We start from the raw sequence: 27,293 nt of genomic DNA on the forward strand, positions 1-27,293 counted from the left end.
TTCATTTGATCTCCTGCAATTCTGCTTTGCTCATACAGCAAAGTGCTCTCTTTAATGTGGGCATATTATCCTGCATGGTCCTGTGCTAGTGCCTTCCAGCATTTGTTGATGATGATCTGTTGAGAACACTATGGAAATGTTCAGCCAATCTCTCCTGGACCATGTCCTTATCACTGATCAATATGGTGTCATCAACACTAAGTAGTTGGGATACACCAAAAGTCTTTGGCCCATAAATTACCTTCAGGGCACCGTACAAGCACTTTGGATTGTTACTGTCAGTATAAAACTGAATCTCATCTGCCTTCTTATTGAGCCAAGAATCCTGGTTCTCTCTAAGCTTCACTTACACTTTACCTTTGATGGAATTTAACATTGCCTTCTTAGAGACAGACAAAATTTCTTGCTGGTAAACCCTGTGGAGTTCTCATTTTTCGTTCAGTAGTTCCTGAATTGCCCTATTATTTTTGTCAAACCAATCCAGGTGTTTGAGAGTGTTCTGGGGCAGGCAAGCGAAAGCAGTGCTATTCACCAAATCTCTGAAAGCTGCCCACTCCTTTTCTGCTTCACTATTGCCAACCAAGTGTTAGCTAAGCTTTCCTTCTAAGTCACTGACAAACCATTCAACCATGGAGAGGTGTTCTAATCAGGTAAAGATGAGTCTTCTGTTAGTAGTCTTACCTTGGGGATGCTGCTTTTGTTGAATGTGAATGATTTGCTTGGAGAGCATGAGTCTGTAATTGGTCTAGCACACTGCACTACACATTGCCTTCCTTACTCTTGCATCCTGTCTGTCTCTTCTCCTTACAATTACATAGACCATTAAAAGTCAATGGTTGTGGCAAGAGTGTATCCATTAAGTTTTGTTTGGTTTTGTTTTTAGTTTTCTGCATTTAGGTAAGGAAAAGACAGTTTTGGTGATGAGATGGTAATGAGACACACAAATCTTCAAAGGCACCACTGCTGTTGCTGTTTTTGACTCCATTCCTCCCAAAGACTCCCTGCTATATCTGATCATCTATGCCTACTGTGGCATTACATTCACTCAGAATTATGAGTTTGTCCTCTTTCAGCACCTTGAGGATGAGGGTCTTATAGTCTTCCTTTTTCATGGTGGAACCATATGCACTGATGAGGGTGGCATGACACTTTTCCTGAAGTGGCAATTGCGTTGTCACAAGCCTGGCATTCACTCCCTCTGGGAGACATATAAGCATGTTGATTACATTAGATTTGATTGTGAAAGCTATGTAGGCTTCACAGTGCTCCTCATTACTCTGGCCACTTCAGAAAAAAATGTGTATCTAGCTCTGATTTCTTTCTTTTTATATTTTTTTTATATTTTAATTTTTTTTTAGAAGTGCAATAGAGAGGCACATGATGGGCAAGCACAGGCTACAACATATCATCAAAGAAGAACTGAGCAGAAAGGGTAGAAGGAAAGTCATCAGAGAGATGTATCACCAGAATGGGGGGGGGGGCTCATCAGATGGGGAAAACTAAAGGTTTGTGGGCAGACAGCCTGTGAGAGCCATTGGTATCTATGTAACATCAAGAAATGTAGAGTAAGGCCACCAGCACATTGATTAACCAACTTCTGCAGGAATTAGGGAAGAAATGGACAAGAGGCACCCAGGATAAAAAGGTATTGAGGGATTGCAATCTGCACCTCTGGAAGCGTTTCATACTTTGACAGATTCTACAAATCCCAAGTGCTGATGTTTCCTCCCTTTGCTCCCTTCAATTTGTTTCTGTGTCACCAAGCACCACTTGATTCTAAGTCCTCTAATGGTTGGCATGAAGCTCAAGGGACAAAAATGGATAAAAAAGGTACAGAAACAAAGCAGGGTGGAGAGGGTCACTGAAGCTCTGTTGGGGAAATGCCAAAGAGTCCAGACCGAATCATAGATCCAAGGAATAAGGTATTCCAGTGAAGGGGTCAGTACAGCTAATCTCCTGGAGATCTGGGCACAAACAGGGCTCTACCAACATAGAATGGTGGCTGTTCCAGAGGACACAGTGTCAGGGATCACCTCAGGAACCCTGTTAGTTGTGAACCCCGATTTCCTTTCTGACTCCTTTTATGGACAATGAGGCCAACCCCAAAGATCAGCCCCAGGAGGAGGCCCACAACTCCAGTCAGCATCTTACTCTGGGCAGATTCAGATTGTGCTTTCCAGTCCAAGAGGGCAGGTCTCTGAAGGCTGGGGTGCTCCACTTGGCAGATGTAGACATCTCTCTACTTGGGGGTCATTTCCAGCAATTCCAGGATCTGGCAGGTCCAGTCTCCATTGCTGATCAGGCCTGTGGACACAAACTCAGCTGTCTCTTCCTGCCCATTCAAGAACCACCTGACCTCAATTTCCCCAGGATAAAAACCTGTGAGTGACAGAGCACACAAGCAGGTTGTGGTGTCCCAGGGGAGCCATCTTTGATGGATGCACAATCACCTTGGGCTTCATGCTCCTGGGCACTAAGGAGGGCTCAAACATCTCTTTAACCCATTCCTAATGAAAGTAAGTTTTCAGCAGTACTTTCCCTCCCCCCACCAGCTTCTTCCATGTCAATTTTTCCCTTTTTTTGCCTCATTTGTATGAGGTAATTTCTCCTTTTAATCTCTCCCTACATGGTTTTATTTTTTTAATCATTCCATCATACTCAGCTCAACCCAAGCCTTTCTTTCAAACTACCCAAATAAAAATGACAGTCATAATAGAACTTATAAAATTTTCATATATAAGAAGTAAATTATTTGACTTTATTGAGTCCCTTATAAATGGTCCTTAATGTTTACTTTATATTTCTCCTGGATGTTTTATGTCATATTTTCCATCAAGTTCTACTGTCTTTTTCACAAATACCTGAAAATCTTTCAGTTCATGAAATGTACATTTTTTCATTCAAGATTGTACTTGATTTTACTGGGTAAGTTACTTTGGTGGTAACCCCAACTCTTTTGCTCTATGAAATATAGTATTCCAAGATCTACATTTCTTCAATGTAGTAACTACTAGGTCTTGTGTAATCCTTATTGTGGCTCCATGATATTTAGATTGTTTTTTTTTTCTTGTTGCTTGCAATATTTTCTCCTTAACCTGGGAGCTTTGAAACTTGGCTATGATACTCCTGTAAGTTTCCCTCCTGTGATCTCTTTTGTGTGGTGATCAGTGGATTTTTTTTCTATTTCTGCTTTGCCTTCTTGTTCTAGAATGTCAGGGCAATTTTCCTGGATAATTTCTTGTAATATTATGTCAAGATTCTTTTTATAATCATAATTTTCAGGCAGTTCAACTATTCTTGTTATTTCTCCTCAATCTCTTCTCCAGGTCAGTTGTTTTTCTGTTGAGATGTTTCATATTCTCTTATATTTTTTCCATTCTTTTGATTTTGCTTTATTAGAACATCATTGATTTTCCTTTACCCAATTCTAGTTTTCAAGGAATTACTTTCTTAAGTTTTTGGTTCTTTATTTCAAGTTGGTCCACTTTCTTTTCATAATTTTCTTGGATTGCTCCATTTTTTCTAATTTCTCCTCTATCGCTCTTATTTGTTTTTATTTTTTTGGCTTAAGAGAATAGAATTCTTTACTCATCATCAGGATGAAAAATTTTAACAGGATATATTGAAATAAACATGACACAAAGTGGACATCCAGGTGATCTAAAACTTTTTAATCTGTAATCAAGTCCCTAAACCCAGAAGTTCAATGGATTTTGGGTACTTACCTTTAAGCCTACTCATTGTCTTTAATTTAATTTATTTAACATATTTAGTTTTCATATATATATATAGAGAGAGAGCGGACACAGGGTGAGTTGAAGATGAAGGGAAGGTATCTAAAAGAAATAAAATCAAATTAAGGGATGAGAGAGGAACATATTGAGAGAGGGAGATAAGGAGAGACAGAGTGGGGTGGATTATCTTGCATAAAGGTGGCAAGAGGAAGCAGTCCTGTGGGAGGAGGGGAGAGGGCAGGTGAGGGAGGAATGAGTGAATCTTGCTCTCATCAGATTGGGCCTGAGGAGAGAATACCATACATACCCAATTGGGTATCTTACTCATTGTCTTTAGGCAATGCCCAAAGAAACTCTAGGAATTAAAGAAGATACAATTTGGGATTCTAGAATCAAACCTTCTCATCCTTCTTGACACAGGGAAGAGAAGATATCACATGGGCTCTGAATGTCTAAGCATTGGAATTCTCTGCCAGATGTCACCCTGGGGAGCTGGAATGTCACCATTCTAATTTTGACAGGTGTAGGGGGTATGAATCATCTTTGCCCTATTTTGTAGCAATTAATAAAAAAGAAAGGGATTTCCATGGGACAAATTTGGTCCATGTCTCTCAGACCTGTCTAGTCCCCATATCCCTTTCACTGCCCTTGCTCCTTTTCAAATTTTCATGCCATCTACGCTCTAGGTCACTTTTGCCCTCAAATTGATGCCTTACCTGCTCTTTAGTTCTTTCTTTATTATCTCAGTAGCTGAAGCTCTGTGGGTATGTCTACCATTAATTTTCCTAAGAGCTTTATGGGTAAGTCTGACCTGATATATGGGTCCAACTGCCTAATGGGTTGTCAACTGAGATTCCTTTCCCATCACTCCTTCTACACCCTACTATAATTATCCTTATACGTCACTGCTCTAGACCAGGGTTCTTAGCTTTTTTTGGTTTGTTTGTTTTTCGTATGGACCCCTTTGGCAGCCTAGTGAAGTTTATGGAGCCTTTCTCAGAATATTTTTAAATGCATAAAATAAAATACACAGAGGTACAAAATGACACAGAAATTCAGTTATCAAAATATTAAAAATATGGAATCCAGAGCCTAGTCCCTTCCTATGGAAGGATTTTGTCTTTCACTTGCAAACTTGCCTTGCTTTTTTTTTCCATTCCTGGATTTTTTTAATTAGATTTTTTATTTTCAGTTTACAAAACTCAGTTCTACATGTTCTTGAGTTTCAATTTTCTTCCCTTTCCTCCCCTCTCCCCTCCCTCCCAAGATGGCAGTATTCTAATATAGATTCTATATATACCTTCACATTAAACTTACTTATACAATAGTCAAGTTGTAAAGAAGAATTATGACCAGTGGAATGAATCATGGGAGAGAAGAAACAAAACTTAAAAAGAAGAGAAAAGAGAAAGAGCAAATAGTTTGTCTCAATCTACTTTCAGACTCCATAGCTTTTTTTCTCTGGATACGCATAGCTTTTTCCATCATGAGTCCTTTGGAGTTGTCTTTGAGTCTTGTATTGCTGAGAAGAGCCAAGTCTATCAAAGTTAGTCTCCAAAGAATCAATATGTCTGTGGTTGTGTACAGTGTTCTCCTGGTTCTGCTCCTCTCACTCAGCCTCAGATCATGTAGGCCTTTCCAGGTTATTATGAAGTCCATATCTTCCTCATTTCTTATAGCACAATAGTATTCCATTACATTCATATACCACAACTTGTTCAGCCATTCCCCAATTGATGGGCATCCCTTTGATTTCCAATTCTTTGCTACCATGAAAAGAGCTACTATAAATATTTTTGTACATACAGCTCCCTTTCCCACTTGTGTGATCTCTTTGGGATACAGCCCTAGGAGTGGTATTGCTGGGTCAAAGGGTATACACATTTTTATAGCCCTTTGGGCATAGTTCCAAATTCCTCTACAGAACAGCTGAATCTGTTCACAACTCCACCAACAACGTATTAATGTTCCAATTTTCCCACATCCTCTCCAGCATTTATCATTTTCCTGTTTTGCCATGTTAGCCAATCTGACCTAAGAGTTGTTTTGATTTGCATTTCTCTGATCAATAGTGATTTAGAGCATTTTTTCATATGCCTATAGATACCTTTAATTTCTTCCTCTGAAGACTGCCTGTTCATATCCTTTGACCATTTCTCAATTGGGGAATGGCTTTTATTCCTATAAATTTGACTCAGTTCCCTGTATATTTTAGATATGAGGCCATTATCAGAAACACTGGTTGTAAAAATTTTCTCCCAATTTTCTGCTTCCCTCCTAATCTTTGTTGTATTGGCTTTGTTTACACAAAAACTTTTCAATTTAACAGAATCAAAATTATCCATTTTGCATTTTGTAATGCTCTCTATCTCTTATTGGGTCATGAATTCTTCCCTTTCCCATAAATCTGTTAGGTAAAATATTCCATGCTTTCCCAAACTGCTTAGAGTATCAGCCTTTATTTCTAAATCATGAATCCATTTTCACTTTATTTTGGTATATGGTGCAAGATATTATTCTATGTCCAATTTCTGCCCTACCATTTTCCAATTTTCCCAGAAGTTTTTGTGGAATAGTGAATTCTTAGCTCAGAAGCTAGATTCTTTGGGTTTATCAAAAGTAGATTGATATACTTGTTGACTACTGCGTCTTGTGTGCCTAACCTATTCCACTGATTCATCACTCTGTTTCTTAGCCAGTACCAGGTAGTTTTGATGACTGTTGCTTTATAGTAGAGTTTTATATCTGGTTTGGCTAGGCCACCTTCCCTTGAATTTATTTTCATTAATTCCCTTGATATTCTGGATCTTTTGTTCTTCTAGATGAATTTTGTTATTATTTTATCCAGCCCTTTAAAATAAGTTTTTGATAGTTTGATTGGTATGGCACTGAAGAAGTAAATTAATTTAGGTAAAATTGTCATTTTTATTATATTAGCTCAGCCTAACCATGAGCAACTGATATTATTACATTTATTTAAATCTAACTTTATTTGTGTGAGAAGTGTTTCATAACTGTGCTCATATAAGCCTTGGGATTGTCTTGGCAGGTAGACTCCCAAATATTTTATAGTGTCTACAGTAACTTTGAGTGGAATTTCTCTTTCTATCTCACGCTTTTGGGCTTTATTAATAATGTATAGGAATGCTGAGGGTTTATGTGATTTATTTTATATCCTACAACTTTACTAAAGTTTTTTATTATTTCAAGTAGTTTTTTTACTTGATTCTCTAAGATTTTCTAAGTAAATCATCATATCACCTGCAAAAAGTGATAATTTAGTTTCTTCCTGCCTATTCTAATTCCTTCAATTTCTTTATCTTCTCTTAATGCTAAAGCTAACATTTCTAGTACGAAATTGAATAATAGGGGTGATAATGGACATCCTTTTTTCACCCCTGATCTTATTGGGAATACATCTAGATTATCCCCATTAAATATAATGCTTGCTGATGGTTTTAGGTAGATGCTATTTATAATTTTAAGGAAGACTCCATTTATTCCTATGCTATCTAGTGTTTTTAATAGGAATGGGTGTTGTATTTTGTCAAAAGCTTTTTCTGCATCTATTGAGATAATTGTATGGTTTCCCCTAGTTTTGTTATTGATATGATCAATTATGCTGATAGTTTTCCTAATATTGAACCAGCCTTGCATTCCTGTAATAAATCCTACTTGGTCTTAGTGTATTTTTCTAGTGATAAGTTGCTGCAATCTTTTTGCTAATATTTTATTTAAAATTTTTGCATCAATATTCATTAGGGAAAGTGGTCTATAATTTTCTTTCTCTGTTTTGACTCTTCCTGGTTTAGGTACTGGTACCATATTTGTGTCATAAAAAGAATTTGGTAGGACTCCTTCTTCACCTATTTTTCCAAATAAAGTATGGGAATTAATTGTTCTTTAAATTTTTATAGAATTCACATGTAAAACCATCTGGCGCTGGAGATGTTTTCCTAGGGAGTTCATTGATGGCTTGCTCAATTTTTTTTCTGAGAAAGGGTTATTTAGGTAATTTATTTCCTCTTCTGTTTACCTGTGCAATTTATATTTTTGTAAATAATCATCCATTTTCCCTAAGGTTGTCAAATTTATGAGCATAAAATTGGGCAAAATAATTCCAAATTATTGTTTTAATTTCCTCTTCATTGGAGGCAAATTCACCCTTTTCATTTTTGATACTGGTAATTTGGTTTTCTTCTTTCTTTTTTTAAAATCAAATTGACCATGGGTTTATCAATTTTATTGGTTTTTTTTTCATAAAATCAGCTCTTAGTTTTACTTATTAGTTCAATAGTTTTCTTGATTTTAATTTTATTAATCTCTCCTTTGGCTTTCAATATTTCTAACTTGGTATTTAATTGAGGATTTTCAATTTGTTCTTTTTCTAGCTTTTTCAGTTGCATGCCCTTTTCATTGATTGCCTTTTTATCTATTTTATTCATGTATACATTTAGAGATATAAAACTTCCCCTAAGAACTGCTTTTGCTGCATCCCATGAGTTTTGGTACGCTGTCTCATTATTGTCATTCTCTTGAATGAAGTTATTAATAGTTTCTATAATTTGTTCTTTGGCCCACTCATTTTTTAGGATTAGATTATTTAGCTTCCAATTAATTTTTAGTTTATCTTTCCATGGTCCTTTATTACAAATAATTTTATTGCATCATGATCTGAGAAGGATGCATTGAGTATTTCTGCCTTTCTGCACTGGAGTGTGAGGTTTTTATGTGCTAGTACACAGTCAGTTTTTGAGTATGTGCCATGTACCACTGAGAAAAAAGTATATTCCTTTTTATCCCCATTCATTTTTATTCATAGGTCTATCATATCTGCCTTTTCTAAAATTCTATTCACCTCCTTAACTTCCTTTTTGCTTATTTTGAGATTAGATTTACCAAGTTCAGAGAGTGGGAGGTTGAAGTCCCCCACTAGTATGGTTTTGTTGTCTATTTCTTCCTGTAACTCCCTTAACGTCTGTTCTAAGAATCTGCATTCTATACCACTTGGTGCATATATGTTAAATAATGATACTGCTTCACTGTTTATGGTGCCTTTTAGCAGGATGTAATGTCCTTCCTCATCTCTTTTAATTAGATCTAATTTTGCTTTTGCTTTGTCTGAGATTAGGGTTGCTACTCCTGCTTTTTTTTACTTTAGGTGAAGCACAATATATTTTACTCCAGCTTTTTACTTTTACCCTGTGTTTATCCCCCTGTTTCAAATATATTTCTTGTAAAAAAAAATATTGTAGAATTGTGGTTTTTAATCCATTCTGCTATCTGCCTCTGTTTTATGGGACAATTCATCCCATTCACATTCACAGTTATGATTACTATCTATGTCTTTTTCTCCTTCCTATTTCTCTCATTTATGCTTTTCTTTCTCCCTTTCCCCTTCCACTCCTCAACAGAGTTTTGCTTTTGACCATTGCCTTCCTCAGTTTACTCTCCCTCTTGATTCCCCTCCCTTATCTTACCCTTTTCCCCTTACTACTTCTTCGATCCCTTCTGACCACACCCCTTTTCTTTCCCCTTTCCCCTCTGACTGCCTATAGGACAAGTTTGATTTCTACACTTATCAGAATATGTTATTCTCTTCTTGAACCAAATCCGATGAGAGTAAAGCTCATATACTACTCTTCTCCCTCCCTTTTTTCACTCTACTATAATGTGTTTTTGTGCCTCTTCATGTGATGTAATTTACCCTTTTCTACAACCTCCTTACCTCTTCTCCCAGAAGCCTCCCTTTACATCTCTTAATTATGTTTTTTATCAATATATCAGTTGTTTTATACTGACACTCGCAGTGTATGTGTATCCCTTTCAGGTGTCAAAATAACTTTACTATTCTCAAGATTGACATATATATAAAAATATATAAAGCGATATAATCCTATATAAAGATGTGAACAGTTTGCCCTTATTGATTAACAAGGTTTGTGGGGTTTTCCCCCTGTTTACCTTTTTATGCCTCTCTTGAGTTTTGTATTTGAAGATCAAATATCCCATTGAGTTCTGGCCTTTTCATCAAGAAGATCTGGAATTCCCTTATTTCATTGAATGTCCATCTCCTTGACTGAAAAATTTTTTTCTGGGTAGTTTGGTTAGAGTCCAAGATCCTTTTTCTTCTAGAGTATCATATTCCAATTACTCCTGTCTTTTAAGGTAGAAGCTGCAAGATCCTGTGTGATCCTAACTGTGGTTCCATGATATTTACATTGTTTCTTTTTGGCTGCTTACAGTATTTTCTCCTTGACTTGATAATTCTGAAATTTGGCTATAATATTTCTTTGAGTTTTCAATTTGGGATCTCTTTCAGGGTGTGATCGATGAATTCTTTCAATGACTATTTTCCCCTCTGGTTCTAGGACCTCAGAGAAGTTATGCTTGATAATTTCTTGGAAGATACTGTCCAGCCCTTTTTTTCATCGTGGCTTTCAGGTAGACCAATACTTCTTAAATTGTCTCTCCTGGATCTATTTTCCAGGTCAGTTGTTTTTCTAATCAGATGTTTCACATTTTCTTCTATTTTTTTCATTCTTTACATTTTGTTTGACTACTTCTTGATGCCTCATAGAGTCATTAGCTTCCACTTGCTCAATTCTAATTTTTAATGCATTGCTGCATTCATTTTGCTTGAGTCTCCTTTTCCAATTGGTTGATTTTACCTTTCAAGGTGTCATTTTCTCTATGTAGATTCTGAATCTCCCTAGCCATTTTGCAAATTTTACTTTTTAAAGATTTGATCTGATCAGTGATAATTTTTTTCCCATTTTTTTCCTTTACTTCCCTAATATGGTTTTTAAAATCCTCCTTTAGGTCTTCCAGGAATTCTTTTTGGGCTTGAGACCATTTCACATTCCCTTTTGAGGTATCAGATATGGGTATAATGTCAATGACGTCCTCCTCCGAATTGGTGTTTTGATCTTCCCTGTCTCCATAAAAAGAATCAATGCTCCTCGGTTTTTTTGTGTGCTTCTTCATGTTGATTAGCTTTTTCCTGGCTTTAAAGTGGATTTCTGTTTTGGGGCTCGGGGAGCTCTGTCCCATGTTTCTTGTTCTGGGAATTATGAGGGTAGTTACTGGTTTTGTGTGCTATGGCCTTCAGTTTCCTCTGGTGTAGGGGAGGTGTCGTCTGGCTGCTGGAAGTCTCCTCTTTCCCTGGGGCTGCTCTCCAGCGCCAGTGGTCTCAACCATTGTCTGTGCTGGTGTCTGCCACTTCCCCTGGCTGTGCAAACACATGTCTGGGTTCCTGGTGTTGATCCTTGCTGGCTCCACCCTTCTGGGTCTCAGGAACTCCTGCTATTTGGTTGGCTCCTTTATTCCAAGGTTTTTTTCCCGAGGTATTCTCTGGTTCAGGGAGGGAGGGATAAGAGCTGTTTACCTGGCCCTTATGGCTCCCAGAAGTTCAGGAAGGTGGGTTTCAAACCATTGGGCTGCAAGCCTCAGGAATAAATGTCTCATGGCCACAGGCACTGTGCTGCTGCTTCCCATCACTTCGAAAGACTACCATCCTGTGCTGGGAGGCCTGGGGATCTCTTATTTGATTTTTAAAGTCTTTTTAAAATTTCTTTGAAGAAATATTTTTGTGCTTGGGACCATTTGATGTTTCTCATTGAAAAAGGAGTGGCTTTTTTAGCTCCATTATCTTCCTCTGAATATGAGCCCAGTTCTTCTCTATCCTCATAGTAGCTATCTATGGTTGGGTTCATTCTCCTCTGCTTGTTCATTTTTATTTATTTATTTTATTTCATTTTATCCTTTGCAGTTATTAATGTGATCAAGTCTTAGTCCCAAGTTATGAGGAGTAATAACCCAAGCCTCAGGGCCTTTTTACTCTTATTTTCTGAGGTCTGTCCTGGGGCTCAGCCTTGGGCTCTCCTCTCCACTCCTAAGCCACAGCTAGAGCCCCAAGTTACACTGTCCCACAAATGATCTTATTCCCTGCAATCCCTCAGGTGACTGCAAATTATAGCTATCTTCTCTTCCCCGGAACTGAAACCAGGGACTCTGCTCTCCCGCAAGTGGGAAGACACAACACATAAAAGGGACCTAAAATCAGGAAGGGAGGGGCCAAGAAAGTACCCCTTCAGGGGCATGGTGGTAAAGCCCAGAGAATCAGAAGTATAGCTAGGAGAGGAATAAAGCAAGGCCAGCTTGGACCTGTCCCCAAAATGGAGGCCCCATAAGGAATTCAGGAATAGGAGAAGGAAATCAACATAGTGGAGGGATATTGCAGGGTGAGAAGGTCTTGGGTAATGATAGAAGTCCAAGGATCAAGAGGTATGGTGGTCAAGTCAGAAGTGAAACTGGAAAAAGAATGTAGATGTAGGGCTGCTGTGTTTCCTTGCCACTCTGTATAGTGTTCCAATGCTATAACCTTCTGCAGGGGCATTCTCCTATCTTTCCCACTGCTCTGGGATACCACTTGGAACCAAATCAGTAGTCACATAAGCCTCTCCAGGACCTTATTTTGGTTACACAAGTACCATTACAATTTAGGCAAATAGGGCACAAAATCAAGAATGTGCCGTTGAGGCAATATGGGCATAGTAGTCATCCAAGCTAACTACCCCTAGCCCCAATTACTCTCAATTATTAGGTGAATTCAAACAAAAACTTTCCCTGACCCCGCTCCCTTGTGTCGGGATGATGACAGCTATATAACATGCTGCTCTCTCAGTGGCTCCCCATAGAGCATATGTAAAAGGTGGGGAAATTTGTGGGATCCATGGTCTATTGGTATTGGAAGAGTAGTTCAAAGGGGAAATGAATACACACAAAGGTGAGTTCTTTTTCATCATAGTCCTTAAGTAGTTCAATGTTTTCAAAAGAAATACATCAACAGAACTTCTACAAAAATTCCTAGCAAGAAATGTATACTGTATAAACCACTTGATAGCACTAATCCAGGTGTCAGGCTGAATGTCTTAAACACTGGGATACAGTAGAGCAATCCCTAGTTTTGGAGCCCAAGGACCTGGTTTTAAACGCTGGCTCTGCTGCTTATATCCTTTATGAACAATGGTGTAGCCAGAATGGCCTTTGTTTTCTTTGAATGACTCAGTTTACCTCATTGAGCTTCCCTGGACGCTGGGGCTTGCTCTTCCGGGGCAGAACCAGAACTTCCTGTGTGATGAGTCATGGGGCTGGCTGAGGGGAGGTGTTAGCTCCAGAACCTGGTCTACCCTAGGGGGAGGGGCCAACTCAGGAACCAATCGGCCCTGGTCATTCGGGCGGAGCTTGATGATGTCAAAAACCCTATAAGAGGGGAGAGGACAGCTTGAAGATTCTTCTCTTTCCTTTTTCGGTTGGAGCCAGCGACAGTTACGACAGTTACGTCAGTTACAGCGACCGTTACATCGTCAGTTACAGTTGCAGCTTCAGTTACAGACACAGACACAGCTGAGGCAGGAGCTGCCAGTAGCAGAGCTGACCTACGGGAGGAAGCTGAACAAAGACTTCAGTCCAGTGGGTAATCTTATTACCATAAAAGGGGGAAACATGATTTTGCTTTACGCAATCATGTTTCTCTGTAGCCTCCTGGTTACTCTTTCAAGGCGTACTTATTGGGCCTGGAAGATTATGATCAACATATCAAAATGGGGCTTCTGGTTCATGGGTTGGTTACTGTGGAGCCTAAATAAATGTTTTGATTCTTCTGCCTTCTACTTTGAGAGTTTCTTATATCCGGCGGTTCCGAACCTTTCAGACATGTTTATGATCCTCTTTGAGATTATAAACTCGGCACTCCTGATACATTTGGCGTCATGAACAGGATCGCTAGGTATAAGATCTCTATTTAGAAGCAGAACAATTCCAGAGGAAGAGATGAATATCCCAGGATGGGAGGATCCATTTTATTCCTCCCTAGCAAAAGAATTGGCTAAAAAAGCTGGACCCTGTGAAAACTGGGAACCAAGGCTACGGAGAGGAGATCCTAGGGATTTGGAAAAGTGTTTACGAGAAGTTGGGATTCAGTCAGGGGCATCACTATCTAGGCAAAGCTGGATAGTGTTATCAGCCTACCGGCTAGTATACGAAAGATTGAGATTAAGTGAAAGACATGGGGGCACTCCTACCCCACAGGAAGAAGGGAAATCTCAGATAGCAGAAGACCAAGCTGACTCAAATGAGAACTTTTCTATTAATGTGGCTAAGAGCAACAGGAGACCAAAAAAGCCCAGAGTGCATTTCAACCCAGCCCAGAAAGAGCCTGATTGCCTGCTTCGTCCTAGCCATGGTGGCAGAGGAAGTGAGTGGGGAGAGAATGAGACAATGTTAGGGGCTGAGGCACAAAACACTACTGGGGTTCAGGATGTGCCTCACACAGAGAATAGGAGATGGTTAAATGATCAGACAAGGGCTCGACCCATACAAAGGAGGAAGACAGAAACCCGAGGTGAAGATTCAGTTACAAGGGAAATTCAGGAAGATTTCTCACCGCAAGAGGTCACAGATATTTTGAGTAGATTCAGCCAAAGAATAGGAGAACCATTGATATCTTGGATGGTAAGACTCAGTGATCAAGGGGCCGGTGGAATATCAGTAGATGGGACAGACTGCATGAGATTCATAGGTATCAGCCATGATCCTCTAGTTCAACAAGCTTTTAGGGAACATCATCAGCAAGGAGATGGTGATAGCAGGACTACTCTGTTGGCATTAGCCGCTGTGGGATGCAATAAGAGATATGCTACTGATTCTATGTGGCCCACTGAGCACAGACCCTGGTATTCACTTAGAGATTGTATCATGAGACTAAAGGAGGAGGTAATGAAGACTGCCATTATGACAGGAACTGCAGACAAATATTACAATGATTCAATGGAACTGCCTCATAGGAATTTAATAATTAGGACAGCTCCCCCTGCTTATAAACAACTAATTTTGAATTTATTACTTGGAGAAGTAGGGAGCCGTCTTACAACAGTGATAAATAAGATTTTACAGTTATATGACTTAGGTGACTGGGGAAGGGATAGATCTCCTCAAGAGAGAAGGGTGAATAACCAGCAAACTTGGCGCCAAAGGAGAGTAACAAGGAAAGAAATGTTTACTGCTTTATTGAGAGCAGGGGTAGGTTTTGAAATGATAGATGGAATTCCAACCAATGAATTATATAGAATGTACAGAGATAAAGGCCTTGATAACAGGAGAGATAGGGAAATAAGAACTGCTCCTGCAAATACTACAGATGTTGAACCTTCAAACCCAAGTGAATCACATGAAAGGGAATACTAGGGAACAGGCCGAGCCCCAGTCCAAATTAAGGAAATACACAGGCTGGATTGCAGACCTCACATTAACTTGACCATATATTGGAAAAATGGGTCAAGTACGGTAACTGAGGCATTAATAGATACTGGGGCCGAGGCCACCCTTATTTATGGAAATCCAGACAAGTTCAGCCATGGAACTCCTATTACCATTACAGGACTAGGAGGGACTGAAATATCAGCCAGGCAAGTTAAATTAATGATGAAAATTGGACAGTTGCCCAAGAAAGAATATAGTGTGGTTATTGTGCCTATTCCTGAATACATCATTGGAATAGACATATTGAAGGGTATGACCTTAAATTTACCCGAAGGGAAATACCAATTTGCTGTAAGGAAAATGGGCATTAATGCAGTCTTAGTGGGGAAAATCAAGATGGATCCAATCACTTTGCCCGAACCTTCTGAAGTAATTACTTTGAGGCAATATCGTGTGCCAGGTGGGCAAGATGAAATTGCCAACACTATAAGAGAATGTGTTGAGGCAGGAGTGTTAGTCCCTACAACTACTCAATGGAACAACCCTGTCTGGCCAGTCCGAAAGTCAGATGGAACATGGAGGATGACAGTAGATTATAGACAGCTGAACAAAGTGACTCCTCCCTTGTATGCTGCTGTTCCAGACACGGTTACTTTAATAGAGAGAATACAAAAACATGAAGGGACTTGGTATGCAGTTATTGATTTGGCCAATGCCTTCTTTACAATCCCAATAGACCCCAAGCAATGGAATCAGTTTGCTTTTACTTGGCAAGGCCGACAGTATACATTTACACGCCTGCCGCAAGGATATATTCATAGCCCAACTATTTGCCACAGGATTGTAGCTGAACATTTGGATGAATTAAAGTTACCTGGTGTACAGCTTACACATTACATAGATGACATCATGATACAGGGAAAGAATATAAAGGAGGTGGAGGAGAGTTTAGCATTATTAATTGACCATATGAAAAGCAAAGGATGGGAAATCAACCCCGCAAAGGTTCAAGGGCCAGCTCAAACTGTAAAATTCTTGGGGATACAGTGGAATAGAGGACTGCGAGAAATTCTCCCACAAGCTCGACAAAAAATCCAGGATTTTCCCACCCCTACCAATAAGAAAGAGGCCCAAAAGTTCATAGGGCTGTTTGGTTATTGGAGACACCACATCCCACATTTGGGACAGATTTTAAAACCCTTGTATAAAGTCACCAGAAAGAAATATGAATTTGACTGGGGACTTGAACAAAGTAGAGCTTTGGAGGAAGCAAAGGCTGCTATTCAATTAGCTCTAGACTTATGGCCTATGCAAAATGGGCCAGTGGAGTTACAAGTGACTGTACAAGATGACTATGCAAATTGGAGTCTGTGGCAAAAACAACAAAGCCGAAGTGTACCTTTAGGCTTTTGGTCAAGGAAACTGCCCTCATCTGGAGTGCAATATACACCTTTTGAGAAGCAGCTGTTAGCTGCATATTGGGCTTTAGTAGAAACTGAGCAACTAACTCTGGGTCATGAAGTGGTATTAAGGCCTGGAATTCCAATTATGACTTGGGTAATGAGTACCCCAGCTTCTCACAGAATTGGACATGCACAAGAGGCAAGCATAATCAAATGGAAGTGGTATATTCAGAATAGGTCCAGAGCAGGCAAAAATGGAGTTTCTGCTCTACATGAATCTGTGGCGAACATTGATACTGAGAGCAATGAAAAGCCCCTTGAATCTAAGCAACAGATGGTACCATCCTTAGTGAAATGGAATAATGGATATGACGGACTAAATGAAGAACAGAAGAAACATGCTTGGTTTACTGATGGGACAGCAAAATATTTAGGACAGAAGAGACATTGGAAAGCAGTAGCCTATAACCCCTGTACAAGGAGAACTCTGGAAAGTTCTGGGATAGGTGGAAGTAGCCAATATGCTGAACTGATGGCAGTGCATCAGGCCATCAGAGCAGAGAAAGGAGGACAGTGTCATATATTTACTGACTCGTGGGCGGTAGCTAATGGATTAGCTACGTGGATGCCTATATGGAGGAATCAGAATTGGGAGATTCATGGCAAACAAGTTTGGGGTAAAGAGTTATGGGAAAATATATGGGACATGTCTTTGGTTACAGATCTGTCAGTTTTTCATGTTGATGCTCATGCAACCCTGACCACACCAGAACGTGAGTACAATGCACATGCGGATCGACTAGCAAAGATTGCTACTGAATGTATTGTCCCTACTCCGACTCCAACTGATGACCCAGCCTTAGCAAGATGGGTCCACCAGACTGCTGGCCATTTAGGGGTCCAGGCCACCCATCGATGGGCACAGGATCGAGGTATCAGTATTTCTCATGCGTTGTTAAAACAAATAACAGAGGAGTGTTGTATATGCCAATTAGAAAAAGAACGAACTCTTCCTAGGATAGTTACTGGAGAAATAGCAAGGGGAAAAGTTCCAGCCCAAATTTGGCAGATAGATTATATTGGCCCACTACCCCAGGATAAAGGATGTAAATATGTATGTACGTGTGTTGACACCTATTCCGGTGTACTAGTGGCTTGTCCTTATAAAGACGCAACTCAGAAAAACACCTGTAAAACTCTAGATATTGTAAGTTTATATTATGGAACCCCAATGCAGATTCAAAGTGACAATGGGTCACATTTCAAGGGCAAAGAAGTGAAAAGATATTGTGTGTTGAATAATATAGAATGGATATATCATATTCCATATTACCCACAAGCATCTGGGCTAATTGAAAGAATGAATGGATTGTTGAAAGAACAGCTGAGAAAATTAAGCTCAAATAATTCATATCGACATTGGAAGGATAATTTGTCTATTGCCTTACGTAATTTGAATAATAGGCCCTTAGGAGGGAGTACACCTCTAGCCAGAATGATGACCCCAAATCTGCAGATCAGAGAACAGCAAACATGTGAGATCCAAAACATTGAATTTTGGACTGTGAGGGAAGATGTCCCACTACCAAGTCCAGGAACACCTGGTTCAGCAGGATATGATTTACATTGTATAGAGAATTTTAGGTTAAATAGGAAAGAGATAAGAAAAACCCCTACTGGAGTATGTATGAGAATCCCCAAGAATCATCTTGGATGGATATTACCTAAACCAGGATTAGCGGCTCAAGGAATACATGTATTGGCTGGAGTGATAGATTCTAATTATCAAAAAGAAATTGTTGTGACACTCCAGAATATGGGTAAAAAACCTGTACAATTTTGTAGAAATGATAGGATGGTTCAAGTCATTATTATCCCCTGTGAAAAAATACCCTTTGTGAAAACTGACCCTCCTCCCAAAATAACTACTAGAGGGGCAAAAGGGTCTTGCTCCATTGATAGAATAAAGTCAGGAGCTAAGGTATGGGTAAACGGAAGCCAGATGATATTCCAAAGGCTGCAGAAGTTATAGCCCATGGGAAGGACAACACTGTAACAGTTGTCTATTCAGGGGAAAATAATTACCAAATCGTACCCCTGAACCATATATTTTACCGTGAATAGGTTATAATAATAGATTCACAGACTATTCTTTTTGTCCTTTGTTTTGGCTAACCTTGTTGCTAGTTTTGTTTCCTTCAGGCTTAAGCACCCTGCACTTTCCGGTGACTGCCTAAGCATGTAGCATTCTTGGAATTCCTGCCAGCTCGTTAAAGAAATGACCTCTGGAATGGGACTTTTTGGGGGCAGGGCCATCTCTACATCCAATTTCAGCATGAAGAAGCTATGGAAAATGAGACCTTCACCCCTCACCCCAAGATTTTGAGCCCCAATCGTTCAAGGGGGGTGGAAATGATGATAGTGTTCTGTTTACTTATTTTGTGTTATCCTTGCTGTGTTGTTTTATTGTTATGATATTATTGATCCTATGTAATGGATACAAGGATTTAGGGGTGGACATTTGAATTATTAATAATTATTTTGGGGATAATTGATTGAAGAGATTATCTTGCTGGGATCTAGGGGTGGATCACATTTGAATCGTAAACCAATATTTAGGAATGTCACCAAATGATATGTTTTGCTTTATAATGAATGATATGTTTTAGTTTCCTTTGTAATTGGATCACAATGTATGTTCTAGGATACATGGCTGATTAGATTATGTATCCTATAACAAGGGGTGGAGTGTAGCCAGAATGGCCTTTGTTTTCTTTGAATGACTCAGTTTACCTCATTGAGCTTCCCTGGACGCTGGGGCTTGCTCTTCCGGGGCAGAACCAGAACTTCCTGTGTGATGAGTCATGGGGCTGGCTGAGGGGAGGTGTTAGCTCCAGAACCTGGTCTACCCTAGGGGGAGGGGCCAACTCAGGAACCAATCGGCCCTGGTCATTCGGGCGGAGCTTGATGATGTCAAAAACCCTATAAGAGGGGAGAGGACAGCTTGAAGATTCTTCTCTTTCCTTTTTCGGTTGGAGCCAGCGACAGTTACGACAGTTACGTCAGTTACAGCGACCGTTACATCGTCAGTTACAGTTGCAGCTTCAGTTACAGACACAGACACAGCTGAGGCAGGAGCTGCCAGTAGCAGAGCTGACCTACGGGAGGAAGCTGAACAAAGACTTCAGTCCAGTGGGTAATCTTATTACCATAAAAGGGGGAAACATGATTTTGCTTTACGCAATCATGTTTCTCTGTAGCCTCCTGGTTACTCTTTCAAGGCGTACTTATTGGGCCTGGAAGATTATGATCAACATATCAAAATGGGGCTTCTGGTTCATGGGTTGGTTACTGTGGAGCCTAAATAAATGTTTTGATTCTTCTGCCTTCTACTTTGAGAGTTTCTTATATCCGGCGGTTCCGAACCTTTCAGACATGTTTATGATCCTCTTTGAGATTATAAACTCGGCACTCCTGATACAAATGGCAACTCATAAAGCTTCTCAAGGCTTTAGTTTCCTTATATATAAAATGATGAAATTGGAATAGTTGATCTTCATTATCCCTCCTGGCAACACATCCTGTGATTCTAGTTTCTACATGTTTAAAAATCTGCTAAAGCAGGGATTCTTAACCTGACTTTCATGAACTTAACAAGAAATATTTTAATATAAATGGTTTCCTTTGTAATCTTTTTGTTTTATTGTATGCATTTAAAAACATTAAGCTGAGAAAGGGGCCATAGACTTCAACAGATTTAAATAACATACAAAAAGTTAAGAAATCCTGTATTAAAGAACCTATGGTGCCTGCTGATTTAAACCAATACAGTTAGGTATTATTTTAATACACTATAAAGGTATTCATGTATATTGAGAAAATTGTCAGGTACTAGGAAACTTCTTCCACTATCTTTCCTTTCTTCTGAGCAAGGTGGGGTCTCATATGAGTCAAGCTTCAGGCTGTGATCTAAGCTTCACCACTTATTGATCCTCTCTCTTCTTGGCTCTTCCTCTACCAGTTGCACTCAGACACGGTCAGGGTAGTGTAATGAAACTCCACATTGATGGAAATCCATAGAGAACTATGACCAAAGCTCCCTATTGTGGAGAAGGTACACAAATTCATTTAAGAAGGGTTAATGGAGGGCAGAACACAAAAGACTAGTAAGTGTGACATCAGCTTAATTGTGGAACCCACTTTGCCTCAGATAGTCTGAGATTCAGTACATAATAACCTGCCTTTCCAAGCTTATTCAACATTAATCTCTACTGTCCACCAAAACTGACCATCTTTCTATTTCTTTCACATCACTAGTTACCCTCATATTCCTCCTTCTCCCGTAGAGCCATCTTATAAAACAAACAGTATTTTTAAAGAAAAAAAAAAGTCTGCATAGCTAATTAATTCATTTAAAAGGTCCAAAATATATTCAGTGCACAATGCTTGTGGACCTCCCACCTCTTTAAAAGGATGGGTTGAAGGTATCTCCCACCTCTTCTTTTGAGCCCTGTTTGTTCTTTATAATTTTGCAACATTGATTTTTGATGTGTGTGCATGGTTGTTCTTCTATTTACAATGATATAGTCATTGTATACATTGTTTTCTTAGCTCTACTTACTTTCACTCTGCAGCAATTCATGTAAATCTTTCCTAGCTTCTCTTTATTTATCGTATTCATCATTTCTTCAGTACAATTCCATTACATTTATGTACCTCAAATTGTTTAGCTGTTGTCCAATCAACAAACATCCACTTTGTTTCTGATTCTTTGCTATGACAAAAAGTTCTGCTATTCCTCAAGATGCCTGGAATGTGCTCCCTCCTAATGCTTTCCTCTTAGATTCCTTCAAAGTTCAGCTAATGTCCTCTTCTATGTGAGGTCTTTCCTAATTCCCCCAAACCATTACTGCTTGCTCCTGGGGAGTCACCTAGTCTCTCATTTTCTCCTCCAAGGCATCATAATATGCTTCATGAATGACTTTTCTGGGTATTGGCTCTTCTGCCTAGGAGATGAGGGATCCCTTCTCTCCTGGTGCAGCCCTGCCAGCATTCACAGTCTGCTTCCACTAATAGCTGTTACTGTGAGGATGGGGCCGTGCCTTTGATTGGTCAACCTGAACTGGATTCATGCAGAAAAGTAATGTGCTCTTCTCTGTGTTAGAATTTAACTCTTTCCTATAGTCTCAGGAAGGTCATTTTGGAGATAATATTCTGGTGCCTTGGTAGAAGAAATGAACCCTTTCTGAGAGAGCAGATCACTCCCCAGGAGGAAGCACTGTGTCTTTACGTTTTGGCAAATTGCTTCATAATTATTTCATTACTTATTCATAGAATCTGCAAGTAATGTGTACTCTGGGATTATTCCAAGGTATTTGATAAGGGCGATAGAAGCTAAATAGGGAGTTTAACACATTATTTGGGGAAGGGATTTATACTACCTGCTTAATGACACCATTTCATTTTAATAGAAGATTATTAGAGCTTGTGCTAACAATGAACTTAGGGAAATCTAGTTCAACCCTTCATTTCATCAGTGAGGAAATTGAGGCTCAAGGATGGGAATTTCCTTTCCCAAGGTCATACATATAGTAAGAATAGCTTTGTTATAAGAAGTCATCATTTTCTATCCGCCTCAGACACTTTACTGGCAGCCAGGTGGTACAGTGGATAAAATGCTGAGCCTGGAGTCAGGAAGACCTGAGTTCAACTTTAACCTGTGTGACCCTGGACAAGTCATTCAACTCTATTTGCTTCAGTTTCCTCATCTGTAAAATAAGCTGGAGAAAGAAATGGCAAATCTCTATGGGGCTACATAGCATCAGATACCACTGACACTGACACTTATTGCGTATGAGACCCCAGCAAGTGCCTTAAGCAGTCTGTGTCTCAGCTTTCTCTTCTATAAAATGAAGAGGTTGGATTCCAGGACTGCTTACATTCTTTTCATCCCTAAGTCTATGATCCTAATTCAATAAATATTTACAGATGATCTACAATGCACGAGAAACTGCTAGATGCTAGAAATAACCAGACAAAATTGACACAGTCCCTGCCCTCAAGGAGCTTATATTATTACATGAAACTAAGAAGATTGCTGTAGTCCAGAATGCCTCTGGCTTTTTGAGTACAGCTTTTTTAAAAAAATTGTCTCTCTGTTCTACACATGTTCACTCTTCATGCCTAGTACCTGCCCCCTCTTCCCCCTTTTTTATATGGAACATTCCACACTGGAAACTACCAATTTCCTAGGTCATTAATTCCTCTTCGCTTCTGACATCAGAGGTGGAAAGTCATAAGACCTGCCTACAGGGGACTCTTAACCCGCCTTAGAAAACCCTGGCTCTTCTCCCACAGCAGCTCTGTTGTCTGTCTCGAGAGGTGGGGAAGACCTACAAGGTCCCACAGATAGAATGATGGTAGCTTGGCACAGCCAAAACAGAATAGAGTAATGATAGACTGGCAAAACCTAGGCACTGTTATGAGAGCTTCTTTTTAAGGCTTCTTTCTTCCTTTTCCTCCTTTTGGTGTAGCCTGAAGACCATATTACCCAGGACTGGGTGTTCCTTTGGAGAGCTGGTTGTATCCTTGTCTCTCCAGTGACTGTGAGTCAACAGTGTCCTCACTCATTCCTCCTGGCCTGAAAGGTTTCCAATTAAGCAACAAGAAAGAGGTCACATATATTTAAATTGCCAACAGCCTGCTAGTTTTAGCATGCACTGGACCTTCTGCTTCTCTGGAGACCACTAGTCTCCAAAACAACTTCAATGAATTGTGCCACATGTACACACATCTAAATGCAACAGACATGCAAAGGTAAGCAAATGTGAAGAAGGGAAGCACTAGAGGGCTGAGAGGAAGGGATCAGGGAAGACTTCATGTAGGAGGTAGCACCTAAGCCCAAGGAAATGAGGATTTTAAAAGGTAAAGATTATGCGAGTGTGCACTTTTGGTATGTATCTGTGTTAATGTATGGAGGCAGGGGTTGGAACATTGAAATCAGGGAATGACTAGCTAGTATTTTAGTCTGGCTAAAACATAGAGTGTGTTTAGGAGAGTAATATGAAAAAGTCTGGGAATGTGAGGAAGGTCCAGACTTTGGAGGGCGTTTCTAAGGTACGTAGAGCACTTGGCAGACCTTAAAATGCTCTGTAAATGTCAGTTATGACAATCGTCTCCAGACTCAGAATTTTTAGAGGGCTGGGTCATTTCTGTTCTTTACTAGAAGTTTATTGTTTGTTTTCTTTCATTTTTATCTGTGGTCATTATGAAGTCTCCTGTACCTTGCAAAGTAAAAAATAAATAATTATTTCAAGATTCTGAGAAGTACTCTGATCCCTCTTTATTCCCTCAAGGAGGCCTATTTAACTTTCAAAGAGATCTGGATCTGGAGAAGATGCTCAAGGTTTTTGTTTGCTTGTTTGTTTGCTGGGGGAGTAGAGAGGCAGAGACTAGATCTGGTGTTAATTTTTATGTATGTCATGGACCCCTTTGGCAATCTGGTGAAGTCTATGAACTCCTCCTTAGAATAAGATTTTAAAATGCATAGAATAAAATACACTGGATAAAATTATTTAAATAGTTGTCAAATTATATTAAAGTTATATTATAAATTAAATTATACTTAAAAATTAATAATAAAATCTTTAAAACACATCACAGACTTCTTGGGTCACTAGACCAAGTTCTATTGCTCTGAATCTGGAGAGTAGTTCCAATGCAGTACATACTGGGTGTCATAGTGTGGGCCTAGACTTGACATTACATTAAATGTAGCTATTGGTTATCCAGTGATTGAGGACTAATAAATGTACCCAATAGAAAAGGGGGAAATTAGTGGAAAAATATATATTTATGCTGGAGGCAATGTGATGAACTAGGGGAAAAATAGACTCTAAATCAGAAGAATTAGCCTTGAATCCTTTCTCACCACTTAGTAGCTAAGAGACCCTAGTCAAAGTAATTAACCTCTCTGTGTCTCAGTTTCCTTATCTAAAAAAGAGGGATAATGAAATTTACACTATTTAGCTCACCATGAAGTTGTAAGGATGCAATAAACTAATGTAAATAAGGTGGTTTACAAAGAGTACTATCTATGTTGGTGAAAGGGATAGTGACTAGACCCATTACTTTATTGGTACAGGGAACACCCAGGTGAGGAAACACCCTCTACTAACATTGGACAGCAACTTCTCTGCCAGTTACAATCTCAGAAAGCTACTGAGGGCATTTGACAGGTAGAGTGACTTGCCCAGGGACACACAACATGTGTCAGAGCTGGGACTTCAATGCAGGTCTTCATGTAAGGCCAGCTCTCTGTCCACTATGTCAAGCTGCCTCTCAGTAATATTTATTACTGGGTTATCAAATGATCATATAACTGTAAGGGAGGAGTGAGAAAATTAGCATGGGGGTTGAAATTAAAATTAGTATAACTACTTCACCAACCCTAGCAGACTTGCTATTTCTTAACTCTACCTCCAACAGCTGCTACGTACAAATCTCATTTTAGGTCAATTCTTTTTTTTTGGTTGGGCAGGGGGAGAAAGGGAAACATAACCATACCTAAATAACTCAGGCTTTCTTCTGAGCTAGATGGGACCTTAAAAATAAGACTACAGAGAGGTTGTGTATTTGAAATGATACTAAGTTGTCAATCAGGAGATCAGGGCTTGATTTCTGCTTGTGTTTCTTATTATCTATATGACCTTAAGTCCTTTTACAACTCTGAGCCTCATTTTCTTCTTCAAAAAGAGAGAATTGGACTGGATCATAGGATAAAAGATTTATAATGGGATGGACCCTTGCAAACAATTCTCCATGTTATAAATGATTGATTCAATGCAAAAAAAAATTATTAAATCTGGCAATGTTCTAAACTATGAGTAAACCAGGGCACAGAAAGGTTAAATGTATTGTGCAGGGCTATATAGAGAGTAATTGGCAGGAGTAGGACTTGAACACAGGTTCTCTCTGGCCAAATCTATTGATTTTTTGCACTGTAATTCCTTTGATCCTATGATAAATGTGTTCTCTCCCCCCCCCCCCATGTAGACCCATGTTTGTGGTGTCACCATTGCTTTATGGAAACTCAGTCTCCTCCAAAGAATGATAGTTAAAAGAGTATAAATTTAATCTCATGTCACGTAAAATATTGTAAATTGCTAAACACATTTTATCTTTTTAAATAGATTAATACCACACGTATTGATATAAATTGCTTTAAAATTTGTAGAGGTAAGAGTACCTGTTTTCCAAAAGATAACCCAACAAAACCACCTACTGGGCCAGTGTGGAGTGCCAATAATCAAATTCATTTAAAATTGCTGATCTGGATGCAGAAGATGAAATGAGACCTACAGCTTGAATTATCTGAGCACTCTGAGAATTTTTATGTATTTACTTTTGCTATACCAGTGAGAATGTTTTTCATGTCTCATAAATAACAAGTAAACTTCTGAAATATTTTGATTCCCCTTTGTTTCATCAGAAAGTGGAAATAGGTTATGGCACAAAAGTAAATCCCAATCTTTCAAGCCTCAACTCTTTAGAAAGGGTTATGGTAAAATTATTGTTAAATGATGGCTATGTCTGAAGTTTTGATTCTCAGATTTTAGAAGATGATGACCAAAAAAAATCAAACCAAAAATTTCACCACTCATTAGACTTGTCCATAGGCTGTTCTAATTAGATCTATGTTTTCTGGTTTTATTCAAAATCTCCCTGACCATATAACCATGGACAAGTCATTTAAAGTAGCTGAGACTCAGTCTCTACAGCAGTAAAATGGACCCTACATACTGTAAATGGTTTAATTTAACAAGCATTTAGTAAATACTTCTAGGTGCTGGGTAGACAATGAAAAGATTTCTTACCTGAGGAATACTATATACAGTAAATACAAAGCATTTGTGTAATTGAAAAGTGTTTTCAGGTTGGAGAGACACTAACAACTGTGAGGGATGTCGAAGTCTTTCTGTAGAAGGAAGAACCTTAAAGGGAGTCAGAAATATCAGGAAGAAGAGGAGAGGAGAGAAAACATTCCAGGTTTGGGGGGCAACCCACCAAAAGGTATGAAGGCAGGTAAGGAAGGAAAGGGAATAAGCATTTACATAGTGCCTACTCTGTGTCAGGCCCTGTACTAGGTACTTTAGATGAATTATTGTGTGGGGGGAAGATCAAATAGGCCTCTGTGTTCTGCCAATGTGTACGGCCAATCTTAATGCCACAGAAGGAGAGTAGGATAAGAGGCAGATTAAAAAATATATACCCCATGTTTTCCAGAATTTTAAAACCAGAATTCTAATCATTATATAAGCACTATTAAGCATGTCCCCTTACCCCTAAAAAGGAAATCATGATTTCATCTCTTGGACATTCATTTCACTCATAAAGATCATAAATCTCTTTTTGAGGAGTTGCCATGGACCCAAAAAAATCATCACCTGGGGGCCAGAATTGCAGTGAGGAACCTCTCTGTTTGCTTGAGCTGATCTGTAATATTACCAGGTATATTTAAACTTTTCAGACTTGGTGGGATCTTTCAGAGCTTGTGCTATGCTGGTATTATCTACAAGAACTATAGATAACCATAATCAGACATCAGAGGAGGATTTACGTAGAGTCTCATGGTACTATAATTTCTCAAACCCACAAAAGGGTATCCGTGTTAACCTGTTGTAGTCATTTGTTGTATACAGTTGAATGGCAAACCTGGGTTGGGTATCAATGGAATATATTGCAAGTATTCTCCACTGATTTCTGATACTGTCAAAGAAACTAGAAGGACCCCAGTAGCTTGGGTAGATACACTAGTGGGATGCTGGAAAGAAGCTCTTGGGGACTGAGGACCTAGGTTAAAATACTGACCTAGGTTCAAATCCTGCCCTTGATA

The 27,293-nt window shown here is 39.2% G+C and overlaps 1 pseudogene; it reads right to left on the reverse strand.

Annotated features, from left to right (window-relative positions):
• Positions 1–2,029: 2,029 nt before the first annotated feature.
• Positions 2,030–27,293, reverse strand: part of LOC118854689 — a 33,384-nt pseudogene continuing 8,120 nt past the window's right edge.

Source organism: Trichosurus vulpecula, chromosome 6 (assembly GCF_011100635.1).
Source record: "Trichosurus vulpecula isolate mTriVul1 chromosome 6, mTriVul1.pri, whole genome shotgun sequence".
Lineage (NCBI taxonomy): Eukaryota > Metazoa > Chordata > Mammalia > Diprotodontia > Phalangeridae > Trichosurus > Trichosurus vulpecula.